General features: G+C 42.7%; 1 protein-coding gene across 7 annotated transcripts in view; it reads right to left on the bottom strand.

Annotated features, from left to right (window-relative positions):
- Window positions 1–23,807, bottom strand: part of LOC102453472 (opsin-5-like) — a 127,095-nt gene that overhangs the window by 73,030 nt on the left and 30,258 nt on the right. For 6 of the 7 annotated variants that reach the window (XM_075920776.1, XM_075920774.1, XM_075920779.1 and 3 more), the window contains exon 2: window positions 11,988–12,079. The exons of the other annotated variant lie outside the window; for it this stretch is intronic. The gene's annotated coding sequence lies outside the window, so the exon portion shown is untranslated. The remainder of the gene's footprint in view (window positions 1–11,987; window positions 12,080–23,807) is intronic. 7 annotated transcript variants of the gene reach the window in all.

Raw genomic sequence — 23,807 nt, 5'->3', positions numbered from 1 at the left:
TATATGAATGCTTAACCATAATCCTTTAGAAGACGCAGAACGGCTCTTCAAAAGTTTTTGGAGGCTGATTGGGAAATCTCAAGATTTTCCCTGCCTTCTCCAAAGGTACCATGAATGGAACAGCACAAGGCACTTTAACGTAAGGCCGATCGGACAGTCAACAGTCCCTTTTTTCGCACATCTTCTACATTTACAGAGACAGTTAAAATTCACCTTTTCCCAACCTTATGGGATGCACTTCTATTCAACTAACTGTTCATCCTGTTATATTCTAGTACAGATGCCTTATCCTGAACACATTCTGACCCAGCATCTTTTCCTCTTTCCCCACCCCACCAACATGCCCCCACAAACATACACTATGTCCTAAATAACATTGGAAAGCACACTTGGGAACATCTTACATTTCAATTTGTATTGATAATGTTTCCACTGCCTCAGAAAGACTAGCGAGAGAATGACTCATTCCATCCATTTAACTGAGGTTGACAAAGCAGGAATCAATAGGAAAACCTTTTTCACTCACTCAGTTTGAGCTTGTTAATGGATTTCAGCCACATAAAACAGCACTAAATAAGAATTCCAGTGCAGTCTGTGGGCACCTAAATGCTCACTCTAGCACTAATGAAAACTGATCTCCCATACATTAATCACTAAACATTGTACTTTCTGAATGAACTCAGTTTGAAACACTATATATAAACCCACTATCAACAAAATGACTAACGATTACAGAAAAGAAACCATTAGGCTGTTGTGGACACCTGGGCTACGTCTGCACTGGCCCCAAATTCCGGAAAAGGCATGCAAAGCAGGTAAGTCAGAATAGGGAAATCCGCGGGGGATTTAAATATCCCCCGCGGATTTAAATAAACATGTCCGCCGCTTTTTTTCCGGAATTTGGGGCCAGTGTAGACGTAGCCCTGGAGAGACAGTCCATGCCCTTTGTCTGTAATCAGCTCTTTTGATTGCAAATCATGAGCTGGTGTGGGGCTTAAAGTATACTGTTCAACTGAGGAAGAAGACAGTATAAAGCCATTATAAAGGCACCCTGTCAAAATTCTAGGAATTCAATTGGCAAGCAATGCATTGGTGTGTTGATCATGAACAGAGTCATCAAGAATATCCACTGTAAACAAAAGTCATATGCTATTTGGACCAATTTGTAAAGAACAGGTGTAATCCAGTTTCCTGGTTTGAGCTAGAGACCTGGTTAGGACACTTTGGTTAGCATAAAATAGTGTTTCTTTAACTTTTTAAGATCAAGGAACACCAAATAATATTGTTTTTAATGAGCAACACCAAGGATTTTGTTGAGCAAAGGGAGGAAAAAAAAAAAAGGTCAGAGGAAGTTAGGAAAGTTATTGAGAAAAAAAAATTTCACCTGCCCCTTTAAGGGCGGGGCCATTTTGAATTCTGTTGTTCTCCACAGCACTCTTTGACTGCCTCACAGCACACCGATGTGCCACAGAACAGTTTAAGAAGTACCATAAAGGTACTTCTTTAAAAAGCCCTTTGTGCTCTTCAGAAAACTGAGTAGAACACCTCCTGCAAGGGCCTTGAATTCTAGGGCCCATGGTGGCATGGCATTCTGGAGAAGCTGCAGCAGCTTCATTTAAATTTGCATTTTAAAAATTCAATTTTTAAGAGTTAAATACGAATGACAGTGAGTACAGTAGGCCCTGTATGATTTCTCTGTATAGTAATTCGCCGCTTAACATGTGCCGGCATAACATGTTTTCGTGATAGCATGATTTTTTGGGGGGGAACATTTATTAAACAACACAACTGTCCCCGCAATAACACGATTTCCCCAACCGGCTGGTCAGTTGCCGGCAGTTGCGCGGGGCTTCCCCTGCATCCCTGCAAAGCGGCAGAGGTTCGCTGCTCGCCGTGCCATTCTCCGGCGACCCCCTCTGGCCACATGCCTCACGTCCAATGAGGCGAGGTCGCTGGGGAACGGCGTGGCGAGCGGCGAACCTCCACCGCTTTGTAAGGAGGCAGGGGAAGCCCCGTGCAGCTGCCGGTGACCGGGCAGCTGGGGAAATCCAGCCGCCAGCTGCAAGCCCCCTCCCCTGTCCTTCCCTTCCCTTCCCCAGAGCCAAACACCTTCCCTTACTGCTATAACCCAGTCCCCTTTCTCCCACAGCCTTATGTCCCGGTCCCAGCTGCTAACAAGTGCAGGCTGGAGCTGCGAGTGCACGTGCGCTTGAAACACAACCCCCCACCTTTTCCATTATTTTCAATGGGAAAATTGACTCCGCATAACACGTTTTCACTTAGCACGATCATTTTCTGAAACGTATCTACCGTATTAAATGAGGAATTACTGTATTCAGAATTCAATTCCATTTATGTTTTCCAATTTCTGACATAAAAAATCTTTAACCAGGCATATGAAGAAGCTGGGAGTTTAAGCAATCAGAGAGGGAATGATTAATGCCTTTTGCACTACAGAGGTGAGAGACAGTTGTGGATTGTGAGATGAAGACATTAATATCATGTTTTTGCTACAATTATTAGCAATGTCATTGTTAACAATGTTGACATTTATACAGCCATCTTTAGTTTCAGTATTAATTTCCTGCTGAGATTTCTGGTACATTACCAGACATATTTTCAGGTTATTTATAGCAGTGTTTCTCAACCTTTTTTTTTTATATAAAATACCCCTTTTTCAAAAAAAAAAAATTACAAGTACCGCCAGTACCTACAGTTTTCAGACATACAAACATTTTTTCTACCATTGCAACTCATTTGTTTAAACAACTTAATAATAGCCAGGCAGGCGATTAAATGTTTGGGTGTAAAAATTACAAAAATAATAAAGCACTATAAAACTTAACACAAAAATTCAGTTTACCTCCAAATTTCAGTTGTGTTGACGTACCCCTCAGACTTCTTTCGAGTACCTCTAAAGGTACTCATACCATTGGTTGAGAAACACTAATCTTTAGACTCAGACAATATATGCTTGTATTTTTTCCTAAATCTGGAGGCTAGCATGCCCCCCCACCCTTTAGGGCCTACTGGAATCCACTTACCGAGGCACATACATCAAAAATATACTGTTGTCTTATGTTTAAAGGGAATCCTTACCTAATGTAGTCTATTGGTCCAAATTCCAGACTATATGGAAATATAAATGAATTTATTTATTTATTCATTTATTTAAATATTTTTACCACACCTCTCTAATTAAAATATTCAAGGTGGCTTACAAAAAATGTTAAACACAATATATATAATAAATTTAAAATATGAGACCCCAGAAGAATATAAAACCTGCTAAAAAAATATCGAGAAAAGGAACATACACTTATTGACTCAAACATCAATAAAAGCACAGGTAAAAAGGGTGGTTTTAGCCTGACGCCGAAACAATGCTAGCATTGGTGCCATGCAAATATCCCGGGGAAGAGAATTCCACAGCATGGTAACAAAAGATAAGAAGGCCCTGCTCCATGCTGATGTTAATCTTATCTCGATAAGTGGAGGAACACTGAGCAGAGTCTCCCCAGCTAACCTAAATCCCCAGCAGGTACATATGGGAAAAGGCGGTCCTTTAGATACCCCGGACCCAACCCGTTTAGGGCTTTATAGGTCATAACCAAGAACTTAAATTGTGCCTGGAAACATACCAAAAGCCTGTGCAGCTGCCGGAGCACTGACATAATATGCTCCGTATAAGGGGTATTAGTCAAAACTCGAGCAGCCGCATTCTGGACCAGTTAGAGTTTCCAAAAGCTCTTTAGAGGCAGCCCCACATAAAGCACATTACAGTAATCCAGTTGGGATGTAACAAGAGCATGGATCCCTGTGGCCAAGTCATGCTTGTTCAGGAAGGGTCACAGCTGGTGGATCAGACAAATTTGCCCAAAAGCACTCCTGGCCACCAAAGAAATCTGGTACTCAAATGTTAAAAAAGGGTCCAGGAGGACTCCCAAGCTGCGTACCTGTTCTTTCAGGGGGAGAGTAACTTTCTGTTTTATGCATTATTATGGAACACAAGACAGAAAGCACATCCCAGGTTCCACTGTCTACTACATAATAAGAAAGTGCACAGAGCTCTGAGTGTGAGTGCTTGAGAGTAGAACTAGTTGCTGAAGCTGGCTCTAGGATATGGTACACAGTAGCCCAAATTGCAAGCACCACTGTTTACACTTAAAACTTTTCTGTATAATGTGCAGCCAAGGGAATCACACCTACATACTGTATGAGGCAAGCGGTCATAGATTAGAAGTCTACATTCAAGTATTCAATACATATGCAATGCTCACATGGGGGGAAAACCATAGGCGTAAATGGGGCAAGTCCACTAAAGACACCATGTAAGATTGCCTCACATCATTTGCATATGCTAATAGGCTCTCATGCTTAAAGTGCCATTCCTTTTCTGAAGAGTGACTCTAAACATAGCATTGGGGGGGTTCCATGTTTGTTGTCTTCATAGTATACCTATCAAGGTTGATTCTCCACTGCTTTGCATCTGGGAATATAATTTGCATCTGTGTTGAGAGAGAAGTGGGTATAGGTAAAATGCTACCAAATAAGCATGGGAGGATTTTAAATCTACTTCATGTAACAGCCACCAGACAGATTTGAACATGGGACCTCTGGAACTTAGTATAGGAGCCTCTACAGCTTGAGCTATGCTGGCTCACCCAAGCTATAGAATTCTATTGTTCTTATCTCTGGGCTGTACTTGGTCTAAGCACCATTCCATGAGACATTGAACCACACTAGGTGTGTGGGTTACATTCACACAGGTGAAAAGGACCACAGAAGGTAGAGTGCCAGAGAGATTCAAGCCCCAAACTGGCAAACTGAAATGTGCAACAAAATTAACTTACTTCCTCTTAGCTATATTGATTTTGCAAAGCTGGCAGAAGTGTTTATGAAGCAGCATGGTCTAGTGGACAAGGTCTCTGGAAGCCTGCGGTCTCTCTGCCTCATTGTTCTTCTGTCTCCCTTCCCATCCTGAGTCTGTCTTGTCAACTAAGACCGGAATGGGCAATAATTTTCAGAGGGGGCCTCTTAATGAACTTTGCATGTGCTCACTGGCCTGCTCCACCACCCCAAAAGGGGTGGAGCTTGGAGCAGAAGGGGTGGGACTGGGGACTAGTCTACCCTCAAAGTTGTCTGGGGCTGCAGGCTTTGAATTAAAAAGTACAGCAAAGGGCTCACAGCTCCCAGGCCTGCCACTACCACATTGACTGGCAGCCTCCCGGGGTTGCTGCAGCTATTTAAAGGCTCACGGCTCCAGCTCCTGCCAAGGTAGCGCCATGACTGCGCTTTGGGAGCCATTTAAAATAGGATCCTGCTGCCTGAGCCATCGCCTGGAAATTTGGTGGTATGGGCTGCAGGATATAAATAGGAAGTGGTCAGATCAAAGTGTTAGGTGGGCCAGATTTGGCCCCTGGGCCTCATCTTGCCCAGCCCTGACTTAGACTGAGCTGTTTAGGCCAGGTACTGGTTCCATGTATGTTTTTAAATGCAGTGCTACTCAATGCATCCTGATCTCAACTGCAGTGTCTACGTGCGAACTGAATTCAAATCATATTAGCAAAAAGAAGTTATTTCAGTCATCCATGGCAGAACATGTGACTGACTACAAAGGTGGAGCAAATCTACAGGGTAAATTCCAGTTTCTGTATAGCCACTCTGCAGACCTAGAATCATATTTAATTGCTTGTAGCTGAAAATTAAACTGCCGTAACACATTACTGTGACTAAACCTTCTATTTTGTACACAGCATTGACTATGAAAGAGCCACTTCAGACACTTTTTTTTAAAAAAAATTCTTTGATTGTTTTGTTATTTTGCCCTGAAGTCTAAAATCATGACTGCCACCAAGAGCTGTATTACTTAAATAACAGGTGCACACAGAATCAGGAAGATGTTACAAACTGACCATATAACTTGGTATCTATTTCTCCCTGCCTGCACAACAGGGCTATGTCTAGACTGCAAGCCTCTTTCGAAAGAGGCTCTTCCGAAAGATACTTTCGAAAGAGCCTCTTTCGAAAGAGAGCGTCTAGACTGCACGTTGAACTTTCGAAAAAGCGGCTTGCTTTTTCGAAAGAAAGCATCCAGTGAGTCTGGATGCTCTCTTTCGAAGAAGCCCTATTTACATTGAAGAACGCCTTCTTTCGAAAGAGGAACTTTCGAAAGAAGGCGTTCTTCCTCGTGAAATGAGGTTTACCGCCATCGAAAGAAAAGCCGCGTTCTTTCGATTTAATTTCGAAAGAACGCGGCTGCAGTCTAGACGCAGGTGAGGTTTTTTTTCGAAAAAAGGCTACTTTTTTCGAAAAAACCCCTGAGTCTGGACACAGCCCAGGAGAAATGCAGCCTAGGCAGCGGATCAAGATAGTCTTTCCTGCATCTAAAAATGTGTTAAGAAGAATGAGGAAAGGAAGAAAATAAAAGAAACACAGTCATGTCTGTAAGCCTGTAAAGAGACTTGTCCTTGCAGATGTAAGTGACAATTCCCTGGGTACTCCAGGGCTACAGCCCCCATGGAAAAAGATGGGACTCAGCACCCCATGGCAGCACCCTTATCAGTGCCTCCTCCCAGCAGATTAGGTGTTCTACACCATGCAAGAGGCAGTCTTCAGGGGAAGGGCAGGAGCAAGGACAGGGTGGACTCAGCAGAGGGGGCAAAACAGGGTGGGAAGAATTGGAGTGGAACCTTGGGGGAAGGGATGGAGTGGAGGCAGAGCCTGGAACGGTATCATCTCCCCCCCCCACACACACAGATTAGAATGCCAGTGGCTATTGCTTGCAGAAATTTAGAATGCGGTAAAAACGATCAGCCCCATGAAACGCTGCTGCAGATTTATGCTTCTAGAATTATTTACCATGGAAGAACTCATACAGACAAATATGGAGTAAGGAAAGAATGGCAGCTGCACTTTTAAAATTAAAACTCCAAGATAATGAAGGCTTTCATGAGCAGTGCTGATAATGTTGACTATTATACAAATGTTAGAGATGGAGATTTTATCAATAACTCTTAACATCATAATCTAGTCAACAAAAGGTAAAAGTCTCAACGGTACCTTTATTTGGACTCTAAATTTTCACCAGAATAAAAAATATATTTGCATATTGTGACTACACAACTTCCTCCAAAGTTACATACTCACATTCCAAAGCAATCACAGCAAGATTCAAATAGATTGCATACCATAACAAAAAAACAAAAAACAAAACTTACATTCAAAGAATCCCAAGGTAGCAAAAATCAAGCACTCCAAAGTTAGGAAATGCTAGAATTCAGATTGCCTGGGCTAACTTAATTCAGCCCCCTCATGGGTAGGCATTCTGATACAGCCTTTAATTATATGATCATGGTCATTGTATCCCTCTTCATTCAGTGTCACATCTCAGTTTCAGCACCGAGGAGTCAGAGTTTCTCAAAAATACAATTGTAAGCATAGGCAAAACAACATATTTGTTCCTAATTTTGTTCTCAGACATAGCTAACACACTTTTAGTTGAACCTGTCTCCCCCCAAAAATTAAACATGAAACTGAAGCCCTAGACTGGAAAATTTTAGACAAAATGGTTGTAAACAACTGAAAAGAAGACTGGGGAGAGTCTGGCAGCCTTAACTGCAGGGATCACCTACCATATTCGCTGTAAGCTGTGTGTTCAGGAGAAATTCAAATGCCCCCCAGTTGATTAGCAGAGCACCCACGGCTAGATTTTGTTTCTCTATTGGTGATGCATATTCACACATGCCTTGGTACACATAAAAATACTTATTCTGCACATGGATAGAAAAAATTCACAAATGGATGGAAAAGATTAAGTTGTAGGCAATTCCTCTAAATTATAAAATGTACTGTTCTCAATTCAGTGCAATCTGTGGGTGGTCAGTTTTTATTTCCTTCCCATCCCCCTTAAAAAAAATCAGGTCACTTAAGTATTGAAATATAGATTTAGGAGTATAACTTATGCTTCTATTTTTGAAAGTCTTGGCCCAGCTCTTCCCTGAATCAATTTAGGCCAGGGGTGGAGAATCTCATTCCAGTCAAGGGCTGCTGATGCACAGAAAAATCAGTCAGGGGCTGCGCACAATGAGAATCCAAAACAAAAAAGCCCTCACTGACATTAGCCCCCAACTGAAGAGAAAGACACTCCCTGCATTCCCCTTGCATACCAGAGCTTAGGGGGGACCAGTCTAGTAGATTTTGTGCTTCCAACCCAGTGATTGAGCAGCAGGGGAGCTGGAATGCCAGCACAGGCTACCCAATGCTAAGAGGGGCCCCTGAGCCTCAGGGGTTGCATCCAGGCAAGAAGGGGGCCACATCCAGCCCCCAGGCCTGAGGTTCCCCACTCCTGATTTAGGCCCTCATCCAATCAGGATGTTTTCTGATATTTCCAGAACATTTTAGATAATGATGTTAAATCACATGAAACGTCTACCTAATCTGTCTTCCTGGTTTGGTAATCATGTTCCTACCTTTGCAGAAAAAGCAGAAATGGATGTCAATAGATCGCTGCACCACAAACACATGAAATATATGCAAAGACACAACATATCTCTCTCTAAGCACTTTCTCTAAAAAGTTACAGCACTCTCCTGGTGCTGTCCAGAATCTCTGCAGAGCTGGGCACTATAGCTTTGCCTCTCAGACACCCTTCCCATCCATGCCCACAGGAAGCCCCTTTCATCAAGGTTTGTGAGGGTGTCCACAGAAGGCAATGTGATGGCTGTCTTACAGAGTGTCTGCAATGACACATCTTCCGGCTGGATATAGAACTTTTAGGGCCACTTTCCCCTGCATAAAAGAGCTGGAGGAGGAGGATCTCCTCCAAAAATGGTAGCTCAGAGAACTCGCTAACAAGAGCTCTAAAAAGTATAAACCTGACCTTCATTGTCTCAGCAAATAAGGAAATTATCTACTGAGCTAAGTAACTAGGATACATATAGGAGTACTCAAATTCAGTGGTTATGCTGTGCTTCCATTTCCCACTGTCACTGACAGAAAATCAGAGAAGACTACTGTGAAAAATTTGTCAGATTTTCGTATCTGGCCGAGTACCTTTTTTTTAATTTTTGGTGATAGGGTATGAAAGAAGTGTTGGGGGGATTACTGCCACTTTCAATTACAGCTCTAGTTTACAGTTCACTTGGCATTTTATTTATTAACTGTGTGATGAACAACAGGTCCTTGACTAAAAGGATAAAACTGTAAAATGCCATGGTACATTTTAGGTTTGCAAATACTTTTCAAGTTTATAACATCAGTCTTATTTGCAGGGAAACACAAATCATGCAATGTCCCCCAACCCATTCCCTCCATTTTTACTGGACACCAAAGGGTTATTATCATCAGAGGGTCCACGACACTACATACCTGCTTATTCAACAGGGATGTGGGTAGAAAACAAGGATATTCATAAAAGCTAACCAACCAGTTTAGGCTCAGGCAACAACATATTGAATGAACCTGGTCAAAAAACAGGGAATGTGTTTGCAATATAGCTACTGTTGCAATTGGTGCCCCAGCTACCCTTGTCAAGCAGTGCCTGTGCAGGATTGCTACCATGAGAACATCTGATATTTTCAGTGCGCACAAATCTATTTTCTCCAAAATGGTTTCTCTCTGCCCTGCATTTAAGGTTAATCAGCTCGTTTTTTTCACTAGCACTGTAATCTGTTTTCTCAACTCTCTCTAATATACTGCAATAGGCAAAAATATGTTTTCCTTCTCATCAGAATCATGCTGGGTAGTTTCTTGCTCCAGCTTTATTTCATTTACATTTTGTTGTGGCCAATACAGAGGAGAAAAAAGCCTGGATACGTTTCGTTATATAGCGAGAGATTGCATTTATGGTAGCACTGTAGAAAGCTGAACCTAAACATGCCATTGCTCCAAAAGAGGTTCTTTTTTCCTCTTTTTTATCATTTTGTTGCTTTTCTCTAGACTCTCTCCAATTTGTCCAGATCTTTTTTAAAAGCATAGTGCCAAAACTGGACACAGCACTCCCCAATAACAAACAGAGCAATTATGTCCTATGGCCTTACATCCGACATTCCTGTTAATACACCCCAGAAGGATACTAGTCTTTTTCGCAACTGCATCACATTGTTGGTTCATATTCAATTTGTGACTCACTATAATCCCAAGATCCTTTTCATCAGTATTACATCCCACATTTCATATTTATTCACAGATTTATTTTCTTCTGGAGTGTAGTACTTTGCCCTTGTTTGTACTGAATTTCATTTTGTTGATAAATTGGAGAATTAGTTGAATTCTAATCCTGTCCTCCAAACTGCTAGCAAGCCTTCCCAGCTTGATGTCATCCACAAATTTTATAAGCATACTCTCCACTCCATTATCCAAGTCATTAATGAAGATACTGAACAGTGCTGGACCCAAGACTGACTTCTGCAGGACTTCGTTAGGTACATCCCTCCAAACTGACACTATTATTAAATCTTGGAGCATGATTTTTCTACCAATTGTGCACCCTCTATACAATAATTTCATGCAGATCCCATTACTCTAATTGCTTACAAACACAATGGTGTTTCAGATTCCCTTTCCCTGATATGTTGGGTATTACAGTGTCTGCTATTGGGAGTTTTCCATTCAAGTGCTTTTGGAGGTTATAACAGATTTTCATAGGTATCAAATATAGAAAATAAAATCCTGACGTTTCAACCTTTATATTTCTGTTTCTCCTGTTATTTGGTTGTACCTAATGTTCTGAAATTAGAAATTTGTTAACCCTAATAACTTTGGGCTATGTTTTAGGGCACTATTGAACATATAAGTTGGACCACTGAAGTCAATGGGATTTCTCATGTGAGGAACTGATCACCAATTACAGAGGGAGATTCACTACCATCTAGCCCCTTAAAAACCAGTGGCATGTTCTAAGAATCTTTACTTTCTAAATGTTTTAGAGTAAGATTCAAACAATTTTTCTCCACCCCTGTATAAACAGATTTTTAGCCAACACGTTGCACAAAGGATTGTATTGACCAGTCCAAAAATAAACTGATTAGTTGACTGGTCAAACACTGCCTAATTCTGAAACATTGCTGATTCAAATACTGCCTAATGCTGTAAAAAATGTTCAACTGTTTTAAAGTACAAATGTATTAGAACAGTAACAAAAGAGTAAAACATTATGGTCTCCAATAGGCTTAGCCTTAGACAAATATCTATGTCTAATTCAATAAAAACAAGTTATGGTACTGAGATATTTTAACTCAGAAAAATGCAAAAAACATAAAATATTGTTCTAAATATTAAGGAATAATTATTACCATTTATTTTAGCAATATTAGGTTAGCATTCAAATGTGAACATTATTGAAGATGAAAGTGTTACAAAAGAGAAATGTAAGAAAAATAGAGCAAGTATAAAATTTAAAAGTCATTATTAAATGTACTCATGCTAGGTAAGCAGCAGGCCAACTCTTCAAGAACTTAACCTTTCATTATCTGTTGGGGGCAGTATATAAACTCTGTTGGCTGGGGATACAGGTGAGAGGAAGAACAGGAAAGGGATTTTGGTTGAGAGAGGAAGAGTGGGAATTTACACATGGACATTTAATGTGGGTTGTTTGCTTTGCTGAGGGTGGGGAAGGCACTGGGGCTTAATAGCTGTGATATTTTTGTGCTTAAGAGAGAGATCTACAACCTGTGCATCTCTGCTCTTTGTGTTGAGGGAGGAGGTTTAAGAAGTCCCTACTCTACTTCCTTCTATTCTTTATTACTGAGCCTGCCATTCTGCAGACTGCCCAACAGGATGTCACTTCTGGGCTTGACACATCAGTTACGAAAGTAAAAAAAATTGCTTCAACCCCCAGCACCCCTTTCATTCCAAATGAAGCACTGAACAGGATGCTCAGTCAGCACAGACACACAACACTGCCAGACTCTCTGCAGAACCTACCTACTATGATGCAATACTATACTATGTCAGGTTTACAAGCAAAGATTGGCAAAGTTTCTTACCTTGATCCCAAAGCCTGACTGAACTCCAGAGTACCACAACCAAGTCACTCTGTCTTCCAAAGGAAGAGGGGAATGCTGAGTCCACTGGTTTTCTTTGAAAAAAAAATGGATACCAAAGCTATCAGATTAAATGGGAAAAGTGACCCGTTTCATATAGAAACCAGATACTGAGAAATAAGAGAGGAGCAGCAGGGCCAATTCAAACAAATATGAGAGCCATTGAGCTTGGGCTCCTTTTGTACAGCTCAGAATTCAGCGTGTGTACCCCTGCTCCACCAGCCTACCTCAAACAAATGAATCACAGCTAGAAAATTGAGATCCACAGGGTAGGAACCAGCTGACAACGTATCCAAAGTTATTTCCTCCACATGAGCAGGTTATCGCCACAGAACTCTCATTTACCACAGAAAACAGATTGTACCTTCCTCCAAGTGCCAAGTGCAAAATATCCCGCCTTCATTTCAGCCTCAGACTGGTAGAAAGAAGCCCCAATGACTTGTGTGTTCCCTGAAGCTACAAGGTTTGACAGCACTTTCTGAACTTGCCTTGGGTACAAGTCACAAATACATGACAACACTATGGACATGTCTACATTGCAAAAAAGCACCAAGGCTGGCCCACATCAGCGGATTCAGGGCTTGGGCCATATAACTGTGGTATAGACACCTAAGCTTGGTCTGGAGCCTGAGCTTTGGCACCTGGAACACACACTGAACCCCAGAGGTAACAGAGATATAGAGACATAAGTGGTGCCCAAAGACATCCAGGATAATCAGTAGCTTAGGCTCTGATCCTGCAGACATTCAACCTTGTCTAAATCACAGAAAATATTTTCAAACGGCACAGAAGTGACTTTGGGGGTAAGGATCATACAGCTTGGATCTGTACTATACACAATTTACTCAAACATCGCTCTAGTAATCTCTTCAGCACTGTGTCGGCATTAGAGAAGTGAAATATTTGCTCAATAAACAAGTTGCCTGGTTTACCCTCCTCTTTTTGCTCATAGAGTAACCATGTGAATAGATATCATCTTCCTGGAAATTGTTATTCACATTTATTTGGTGAATATCTTTTCAGTAAACTCTTTTATGAGCTGATCACAAATGGTCACAGTATGTTTTCTGCACCCCTCAAAGAACCTCACAGTATGTTACACATGAGCCAGCCCATTTGAAATAGCTTTCTGTTGTTACTAGGCATTCCCATCTATTCACATGCTTTGTGAACAGAAGCACTATACTTCAGTATGCCTGTCATCCTACAACATGGATATGGTCAGGATTAAGTCCCACTGAGGAATGTTTAGATTTAATTTTTCATTGGACTTTTTAAAGACGTATTGTTAGAGCTCCATTATCTAACACTGATTCCCACTGTAGTGGGAAGGTTTGATGCCCAGCCAGCATAATAGTCAGCTCATGGTTATGGCTGCAATGTAGACATGTCCTTACGGTTTCTGCCTGTCTAGTCATCCCAGAGGGCCCCTGTCATGGCTCCTTCCCCACTCTAGCATGATAAATGCAGAAGTGGGGGCCAGCAAGTGTACCCCAAAGCCTTATCTACCAGGCTTTGGTATAAAACTTCCCCAAAAATCTTAAAAACCTAGATCTTGGGAATAAAACTTCCACTGCCACCACCCAACTGTTGATAAAGAAATCAGGGGAAAGATCATTTGGGAAATCTCACCCCTAAAATAAAAATCAGGGCACACAATTAACCACTGCCAGGTTAATAAAAAGAAAAGGAAGAACTTTTATTATTACAACAATATTCCTGTTGCAAGCATAATGACTAGATAGGAAGGTAACAAAATATACTCATGGAGAAACTCCATGGGCCTAGAACTTAGTTACAAAGAAATGCCAAAACATCTTTTAAACAGTGCCAGATCTTAGATCCCATACCCAACCCTTAAAACAATAAAGCCTAACGAAACTACCTAAACTTTACCCTACTTACAGAAAATGAGGAATGGTGCCTTGGAGAGAGAGAGAGAGACATGCTTGTCCCTCTCTGTAGCTGCAGAGAACACACCCAGAGAGACAAAAGGGAGAAAGGAAAAAACCCAAATTCCTTTGTCCCAGTTTGAAAGTCCCACCTACATTCCTACTGGTCACTCCACCTGGCTAGGTGTAGTTAACCCCTTAATCCCCAGGCTGCTGGCTAACCCTCATAATCATGACATGCCCCCCAAATCACAGACGGTGCTGGACAGCCTCTGGCCACACCGGCTGTGATTTCTTCCTGGAGGTCTGAGATAAAACATAGTAAATACATTTATGCACTCTTGACTAGATTATTGAATACATGAAAAGTAAACAAAATGCTTCCATATCCATGGAGTACCATAACAGATATACAGAAAGTATACTAAGTAATAGAGTCCAGAAATGCCTCATTAACCAATCAAACTCTCAGTCTCAAAATCAAATTTAGAATAGCGTGGGGTCTTGATCTAAAGTTCAATTGACCAGGTTCTGTGCCTCTTGTAAAATATACCACTGTCATACACCAGGCCAGGTCTTGGCACTGCTGAGGGTGTCAGCTCAGGGCGAATTGCTTAAAACCAGGGCTACTTATCGCCCTCAACTGGGGTCCTTCCCCAGGCACCCCTCAAATTACACCGAGCACTTCAGCTGCCTCCCCGGTCAGCCGGAAGCCTCATCAGCAAAACCCCTTAGAAACTCCAGCTTCCCTGTGCCATCACCAGACTTAGGCCTCACACACAGGTGAGAGGTTATAAAACCCACACTCACCAACTCCAAACCGATCCTCCTGGTCCAAAGGACTCAGCCACAGTTCCAGGCCAATTTTCACTTTAGATCTTACCCACAAGATCACACTGGGCCAATCCTTTAGAATCTAAACTCTAAAGAGATATTAATACAAGAAATAAAATGTTGAGAGTAAGATTGTTAATGAGAACACTTGTCATACATCAGTCACCGAGTGCTTGATGCAGGCGGTTAGCAAAGATAGTACAACTTCTAGCTTAGCAGTCTTTAGTGTCAGCCCCAAAGGGCCCTTTGCTGTTTCTTGCATCTTCCAACTGGAGCTGGTCACAGGCAAGCAGTCCATTTCCATTGCTTCCTTCCAGACGGAAAAATTTTTAACATCCAAGAACAGAGTCCATTCCATAACTTCATATACAACACCATACATGTACACAAGTATCATATATAGCATCAGCAGAGGAGAAGCTTTCATTCGACACCTTACATGGGCCCCTTTGCTCAGCATTTGGACCCAACACCCATTAGTGAAAATATTAAATTTACCCATGCCCACTTTGGCAATGGTCTGAAATCCAATTAACACCAGTACAATGTAGGTCTCCTTGTTCCCCATAACGTAGGCCTCTTGGCACTTAGCTATGAAAAGAAAATGTAGTCGTGCCTCAGTTTCCCTTTTTACATAGCACACCAATTTGGGGATTCCCCTTCTCAGGTGAGAAGCTCCAATACTAATTACAAGTATTAACAGTGAAATACCAGTGTCACAAAGCTTTTGAACATACAGTGTGTCATTGGGTACATCTCTTAACAGTTTCCAGGGTTATGGTACAAAATCATGCACAATGGACATTGTTACCAGTCTTAGTAACAGCAGTACAGTGGTTATGCAAGTTAACATAAGCAGTAGGAACAAATCCACCCCAAGTGTACATTGACAGTTCTGGCTTCTTAGATTTAAAAAGTTGCAACCTTCCTGGGCAACCACAAGTCTTGCCCCTCCCCCATGCCCTGTGGGTTTAGGTTGTGAACTCCCTCCCACACAGACATAGGCCTGCCTGGATGTTGCTCCCCTGCTCACAATAGCTATTGAATTCCTTTGCTCCTCACAGGATCCTTCTATCCCCAAGTCACTTTTACCCCCTTCAGGCACAGCAACCTGCTGGCCAACCTCACCATAAGGATCCTCTTCCTTATGACTTTCTGCAAGCGAAAGCTCATCTTCCCCTGGCCCAACAGAAGCCTCACCCTGCTGAGCCACCATCAACTCCTCCTGTGATCCCTCAATCCCCTGAACAGGCAGGTCTTCACACAACCCCCCCTTTAGGAAAACACACAGACTCCTCTGGGAGAAGATCAGAGACCTCCCCCTTCCCTTCCGGGCTTCAGCTGCCCCCAGAGCTAAATCTGGGCCCGCAGCACTCTCCCCAGCCAACCCAAGCTGACAGGCACCTCCTGTAGTTGCTGGCCCCCACTCAAATGTTGATAAAGAAATCAGGGGAAAGATCATTTGGGAAATCTCACCCCTAAAATAAAAATCAGGGCACACAATTAATCACTGCCAGGTTAATAAAAAGAAAAGAAAGAACTTTTATTATTACAACAATATTTCTGTTGCAAGCATAATGACTACATAGGAAGGTAATAAAATATACTCATAGAGAAACTCCATGGGCCTAGAACTTAGTTACAAAGAAAAGCCAAAACATATTTTAAACAGTGCCAGATCTCAGATCCCATACCCAACCCTTAAAACAATAAAGCCTAACGAAACTAACTAAACTTTACCCTACTTACAGAAAATGAGGAATTGTGTCTTGGAGAGAGAGAGAGAGAGAGAGAGAGAGATGCTTGTCCCTCTCTGTAGCTACAGAGAACACACCCAGAGAAACAAAAGGGAGAAAGGAAAAAACCCAAATTCCTTTGTCTCAGTTTGAAAGTCCCACCTACATTCCTACTGGTCACTCCACCTGGCTAGGTGTAGTTAACCCCCTAATCCCCAGGCTGCTGGCTAATCCTCATAATCATGACAGCCCCTAATGATGACCTCAATCACCCTGTACTGTAGACCTGGCCTCAGTTGACTAGCCTGCTGTGTGCCATGGATAGAAGCAACGTAAGATTATTTTTTGGCTTTCAAAGATCAGTTTCACACAGACGACTATTGCTTTTGTGCTCATGAAACAAGCACGGAGTGGTGGGATCATATCATTATTCTAGTCTGGGATGATGAACTATGGCTGCAGAACTATTAGATGTAGAAGCCACTTTCCAGGAAATTTGTGAGGAGCTTGTCCCAGTTTTGCCAAGTCTGGGCACCAAAACGCTTCTGTTGATGGAGAAGCATTTGACAATCGCATTGCGGACTCCTGACTTCAACCAGTGAGTCGTGAATCAGTTTGGAAAAGGAAAGTTGACCATTGAAACTGCATTAACAGCCGCTAATCTCACCCGGCTCCAGAAGACTGCGATTTGTGCATGGAATGGTGGATGGTTTTGTAGAAATCGGTTTCCCCAACTGTAGAGGGGCTAATAAATGGAAAGCATATTCCTACTCTGGCTCTGGACCACCTTGTAATGGAGCACATCAGCAGAAATGTCATTATGCCTTCATCCACGGAGGTTTTATGAAGTTATTTTTCTAGAGTGTAAATGGAGGTTTCTGTCTCTGCTGTTTTCATTTGTACCAAAGAAAAAATATTAGAAAACAGAATATATACGGAAACATGATCATGCATAATTTATTACACTGTAATAATGAACTCAGAGACAATGGAAGGGTAAGATTTATTTTGCAAGATCATTTATATGGTAAGACTAATCAAATAGTAGTACATTAAAGAAATCGTGCCAGATCTTATTTGTGCCAGATTCACTGAAAAGATGGTTTGAGAACCAATAATCATCACAAAGCAGCTTCAAGCAGTGATGAAAATGACAGTGTCTAAGTAAATAACCAATAAGCTAAATGACAGATGCTAAAACTGAGGACTCAGTTTTTCTTCGTATGAGGTAAATGGCAAAATTCCCTACAGCCTTCAGTGGGAGAAGGACCAGGACTAATAATTTTAATGTGCATATACGTACGTCCTTTTAAGTTTTTCCCCACAGATAGAATTTATTTTAAAAGTTCAATTCTACAGAAAGCATTTTTGTTATATTGCTTTATTTAAAAAATCATGAGAGTTCATTGCCAACCAATAGTCAGGTCCTAATAACTAGAACAAAACCACAATTGTCAGAAGAAATTTCACTAATCTTTGGAGTGACACTGAATGCCTACCTCAAGATGCCCAGCATCTGGGCATCTGCAGTTTCTCATTTTTAAGTGTATTTATGAAGCATCGACAATTGTGGACACTGAAATATTTTGTCCCCAATAATTATGTTCAAGAGGCCTTTCAAAAAAAACCTTCAGATAACCAAAACAAAAATGTGACTAAGCAATCATAAAAATGGTCTTGGAATTTCAACAGAAGTGTTAGAAAATAACTCAGGAATAAGAAAAACAACAAGGAAACAATGGATGAATGGGTGTGAGGGCCCAAATAATGATAATCACAAAAGTCTCCATGGCTAAAATATACCTAAAATGTAGAATTATTGAGAGAAAAAAATAAACTTATTCAGTAGCCCACAGCAATTCCCCTGGATACTGCTGGGCTGCCTCATAATGCCTTTTTGCACAATGCATTCCCAAACCAGCTAAAACAGCAAGATGGATGAGATACATACATCTCCGAAAGAATGTTGACAAGGGACTCTAGTGCACCATTTAAATTACAGTGAAAGATGCCTGTTGGGCTATACAGTCCATCCCATTCCCAACACAGCAGTCACATATATTTGAATGCTTTGTTCAGTCTAGTTTTAAATGAATTACACGAAAATGTGTTTGCCGCTGCCTTCCTGGGTGAGACTGTTCCACAGTCTAGTGGCCATCATCACTGGGGAGATGTATACAGCTAAAAAAAGTTATTTTACAATTGTTTTTGTTCCTCTTGATTATATAGCGTGGAGCACCATTTACATTTTCTCTCAGCCACCGCTGTTTCAACTTCACAGATATTTGAGGATGGTTATTCTTTTAACTTTGTATTGTCATTTTGCCAAAGTATTTGCATTTAGGGCAAAATCCTTCTCTTCTAACTTATTTCAGCAGCTCCATGAACTTCCAGAAATATATTCATGTGAACAACATGAACAGGATTTCAGCCATTGTTTCTTTTGACCTTTCTTCAAAGCGAGAGATATTTTGTACAATTTCCTCTTCCTCTCTTACTGGAAATGGATGATTTATTATTCAAATTATCTCTGTCTTTAGATCTTTAGATACTTCTTCTGTGACTTAGGCTTCCTGACCTTCCCTGTGGGAAACCAGAAGCCGAGTGGGATCAATTAACTCTAAAATAGTACAGATGGTAAAGGAGTAAGTAAGGGTATGTCTACACTACAGCACTAATTCAAACTAACTTAATTCGAATTAGTTAATTCGAACTAAGCTAATTCGAACTAGTGCATCTAGACCTAAAAACTAGTTTGAATTAGCATTTTGCTAATTCGAACTAGCATGTCCACATTGAGTGGACCCTGAACCGGGGTTAAGCATGGCCGGAAGCAGTGCCGGCAGGGCATCAGGTTAGGACTTAGAGCGTGGAGCTGCTGTCTCAGGCTAGCCGAGGGTTGTGCTTAAAGGGTCCCGACCCCCACCCCGGACAGACAGTTCTCAGGGGTTCCCCGCTCGCTTGTATAACTCGATGAGGGACAGCAAAGCAGTCCTGGCTTGGAGTGCCCTGAATGCCCACACTGGGCACATCACAGCACTCGGCCATCAGCCCGGCTGCACTTGCTGAAGGCTGCCATCCGGGGGGGGGGCGGCCAATCGGCAGGCGAGCTTCCACCCCGAGGAGCCCGCAGAGCCAGCCCAGTCCTCCCCATTGGGGGCTTGTACCCCATTCCTCCCTCACCTCCTTCCACTTACCCCTCCCTAGCCCCCCTTCCTGATGTACAAAATAAAGGACACGTGTGTTCAAAAATAGAAACTCTCTTTATTGAACAAAACTCGGGGAGACTGGGAAAAGGAGGTGGGAGAGGGGAAGAGAGAGGGTGGAAGAGGGGAGGGCAACTAAAATGATCAGGGGTTTGGAACAGGTCCCATATGAAGAGAGGCTAAAGAGACTGGGACTTCTCAGCTTAGAAAAGAGGAGACTGAGGGGGGATAGGATAGGCGTCTATAAAAGCATGAGTGGTGTGGAGAGGGTGCATAAAGAAAAGTTCTTCATTAGTTCCCATAATAGAAGGACTAGAGGATACCAAATGAAATGAATGGGTAGCAGGCTTCAAACTAATAACAGAAAGTTCTTCTTCACAAAGCAAAGAGTCAACCTGTGGAACTCCTTGCTGCAGGAGGCTGTGAAGGCTAGAACTAGAACAGAGTTTAAAGAGAAGTTAGATAAATTCATGGAGGCTGGGTCCATGGAGTGGTATTAGCCAGGGGGTAGGAGTGGTGTCCCTGGCCTCTGTTTTGGAAGGCTGGAGATGGATGGCACGAGACAAATGGCTTGGTCATTGTCTTCGGTCCATCCCCTCTGGGGTAGCTGGTGTTGGCCGCTGTCGGTAGACAGGATACTGGGCTAGATGGACCTTTGGTCTGACCCAGTACGGCCGTTCTAAGCTCAGGGGTCAGGGTCGGGGGTCTCAGTGGACCACGTTGATTTTCATGCACACCTGCTCCTGGGTGGCCAGGCTGGCAGCTATCCTGCCCTAGACGGCCACTTTCCTGTGCCTAGTGCGGCGGTCGTGGATGAGGTCCACGATCTCTGCACTAGACCAGGCAGGCGCCCGCCTCTTGCAGCCCCGGGCAGGCTCCTGGGAGCCGCCAGCCTGGTCCCGGGAAGAGGCAGAGGGCTGGGTAACAGCAGGTGGCTGGTTCATGCTGTGCCAGGTGCAGGGTCTGCTGGCTGGGTGCTGGTTTAAATATCCCGGGCTTCATTTGCATCTTGTTGGGCGCCGCCATTTTTAAATCCCCGGTAGTTCGGACTCCGTGCCCGCGGCTACACACGGCAAGGAGTAGGTAGTTCAAATTAGGCTTTCCACGAGGAGTAATGGTAGTTCAGATTAGAGAGCCTAATCCGAACTACCTACTCCGTGCCGCGTTTAGCCGCGGGCACGGAGTCCGAACTACCGGGGATTTAAAAATGGCGGCGCCCGGCAAGATGCAAATGAAGCCCGGGATATTTAAATCCCGGGCTTCATTTGCAACTTCGGTTGCCTACATTAACCACCCTAGTTTGAACTAGGGTGGTAGTGTAGACATACCCAAAGGTGCTACAGGACCACTCAAGTTTTCCTAAGTAACAGACTAACATAGCTACCCCTCTGAGACTTTTCCACCTTCTGCCAATCTGTACCCTGAGTCTTTTTAAACTTCAGGGCCACAAGACAACTGTTCTTTTGCCCCACCATCAGTGGCCCTGTTGGTAGCCATCTCTGTTATGCTTAAACTAAGCATACGAGATTTTTTTAGGGGGGAAAAAGGCAGTACGCCGCATTTATTGAGAATACAACAGTTGCATATGCTTTCCAATCACACACACACACACACACACACACATACACCCCCTACATGCATACATCATCCAGCCAAATTATATCATAGTTACCAGTCCAGAGTCTGTTAATCTAGTGGCCAGCTAGATTGAACACAGGGGGGAGCGGGGCCTACTGTCGATCGCAATCCGATGCGCCTCTCGGGATGGTATCTTGGCAAGACGAAACTCAAAAGTTCCATAGCAAAGCACCCTTCTTTATATATTCCTTCTTCTCTGTTAAAATCCATGGATCCCGCTCTGTCAGCTTGTGACCAAAATATTATCTTTTTGATGTGAGTGTTCCCAAAACATCTCTTGAAGGTTCATCCTGTAATCAATCGTCCTTTTGGGGTGCTTGCTCTGCTTCAAGGCTCGTCAATCTGCCAATTATCCAATCTCCTTGTGAGTAGGGGTACGCATTGATAATTATAGATGACTCCTCTGTAGTCAGGTTGTCTTGTCCTCTGGCCTTTGCCCACACTCGCTCAACCCCCTCCTTTGACCATCTGGTTTTGAAGCCATATAACTTTGCATCTTATCTCAACACATTGACACGCCTTACATACACAAATCTCTGGGGTTACAGATCTGCATGGCAAAGCAAAATGTTGTAAATTAAACAATTAAGGCTTGGCCTTCAACATTAGCAGAATTCCTCTAATCTTATTAACACAGCCAAAATACCCAGAACTGTTTTTCTAAATCAAATCCTTCAACTGAAAGGACTTGATTTGTAAAATAGTAAATGTATGTTAACATATATATATATATATATATATATATATACACACGCCTTATCTTGCTATATTATTGCTACATTACTATACCTAAAATAAGAAATATAAATCCTAACATCTCGGTGCATGTGGAGTCCTGACTACTGGCCTCATGTCTGAGGCTCTGCTGCCTGTAGGCCTCCCAGCATACCTGAGGTCCCAGCTGCAGGCTCCTGGAGTACAGCTGCTGGCCCCGCATCTCAGGCTCTGCTGCTGCAGGCATCCTGGCAGGTGCAAGATCCCAGCTATTGGTCCCAGTCCTGGGATCCTGGCTGCCAGACCCATGCCTGAGGGATAGCTCAGACATGGTTTACACATTGGCCGGCTATACCCAGGACTGTGAGTTCAATCCTTGAGCGGTCCATCTGGGACAAATCTGTCAGGGATGGTATTTGGTGCTGCTCTGAAGGCAGGGGACTGGACTAAATGACCTTTCAAGGTCCTTTCCAGTTCTATGAGATAAGTATATCTCCATGTTTGCTTCCACCTGGAACACCCTCCCTGTGTTTGCACAGTCCAGGATAATGTTCCCTCCACCCTATCCTGCCCCTTATCTTCCCCCAAAGCCCTCCCCCAAGTGACACAGTCCAGGGGACTAGCAGGGATCGAGTCCCCCTGCACACATCAGCAGAAGCGCTGACGGGGTGGAGGAAGAAAAGCAACAGGGCCCCAACTCACTCTGCTCTCCCAGCTTCCAGCCATGTCACTCTGCTTCCCCCCGTTGCTACCGGTGAGTATACGGGAGCCTGATCTCTGTTGCTGGCACCAGGCCCCTCTGCTAGTTCTCTGGGCTGATCAGAGGTTCTGACCCCTTCCCCTCTGTCCACGGCGTTCAGGGGTTACATGCCCCTTTGCTTCTCCCCATGCATTATCCCTGCACACTAAGACACTCCTTCTCCTTATCCATCCCCGAACTTGTTTGTCTTGGCTCTCTTTATCAATAATCTCTGCTCTAGCATCATCTGCTCCTTCTGTTGCTCTTGAAAATGTTAAGACTAAAATAAAAACAATTACTAAAACAAGTAGGTGATTTGGATTCTCTGTAGAAAATGAAGAAAAGCATTCATTTTCACCTGGTTTCCTTTTGTCATTTCTTGTTATCCATCCAACTTAAACTATGTATCATCGGTCAGGGATTGGATCTCAATTATGAATAATTAGTTTAAATTGCAATAGTCCCTGAGGGAATTCAATGCATAATAATGGCATATAAACTATAATTATGCAGTCAAGAAAATTGCACTATCTGTGAAATCTGCACAACCTACTTAGGCAATGACAGCACAGAAACCAAACATTCCAAAGAAAATCCTTTCTTGAAATTTATTATAATCCAAAAGAACTGAACACAAGCTTTGACGAGACAGTCACATTGCTTGTAGACCAATATATGCGATCTTTCCTTAGCCAAAGGAGTCACTCATGTCTCCTTACAGACCACCATTTCTCATTCCAACCACTATTTTTAGTACGACTACAGCTGTTATCTTCCATAGAGTTGAAAGAAATAATCTCGGCCTTTCCTAGTACTTCTGCTATTGGCCTAGCAAGTATGAAACCAAGGGTATATCTGGATTAGTTTTCACAGGTCATCTTACATCAACACACATATATGCAAATTCTAATCTAGGATATGTCTACACTAAAACATGAAGGTGTGATATTAGTTACAACTAGCTAACCTGCCCCAACACAGTGAAGACAAGGCTAGCTGTACTT

Source organism: Pelodiscus sinensis, chromosome 2, assembly GCF_049634645.1.
Source record: "Pelodiscus sinensis isolate JC-2024 chromosome 2, ASM4963464v1, whole genome shotgun sequence".
In the NCBI taxonomy this organism is placed as follows: Eukaryota; Metazoa; Chordata; order Testudines; family Trionychidae; genus Pelodiscus; species Pelodiscus sinensis.
Note: the sequence above shows the minus strand (reverse complement) of the source record. Positions and strands in the feature narration are given on the sequence as shown.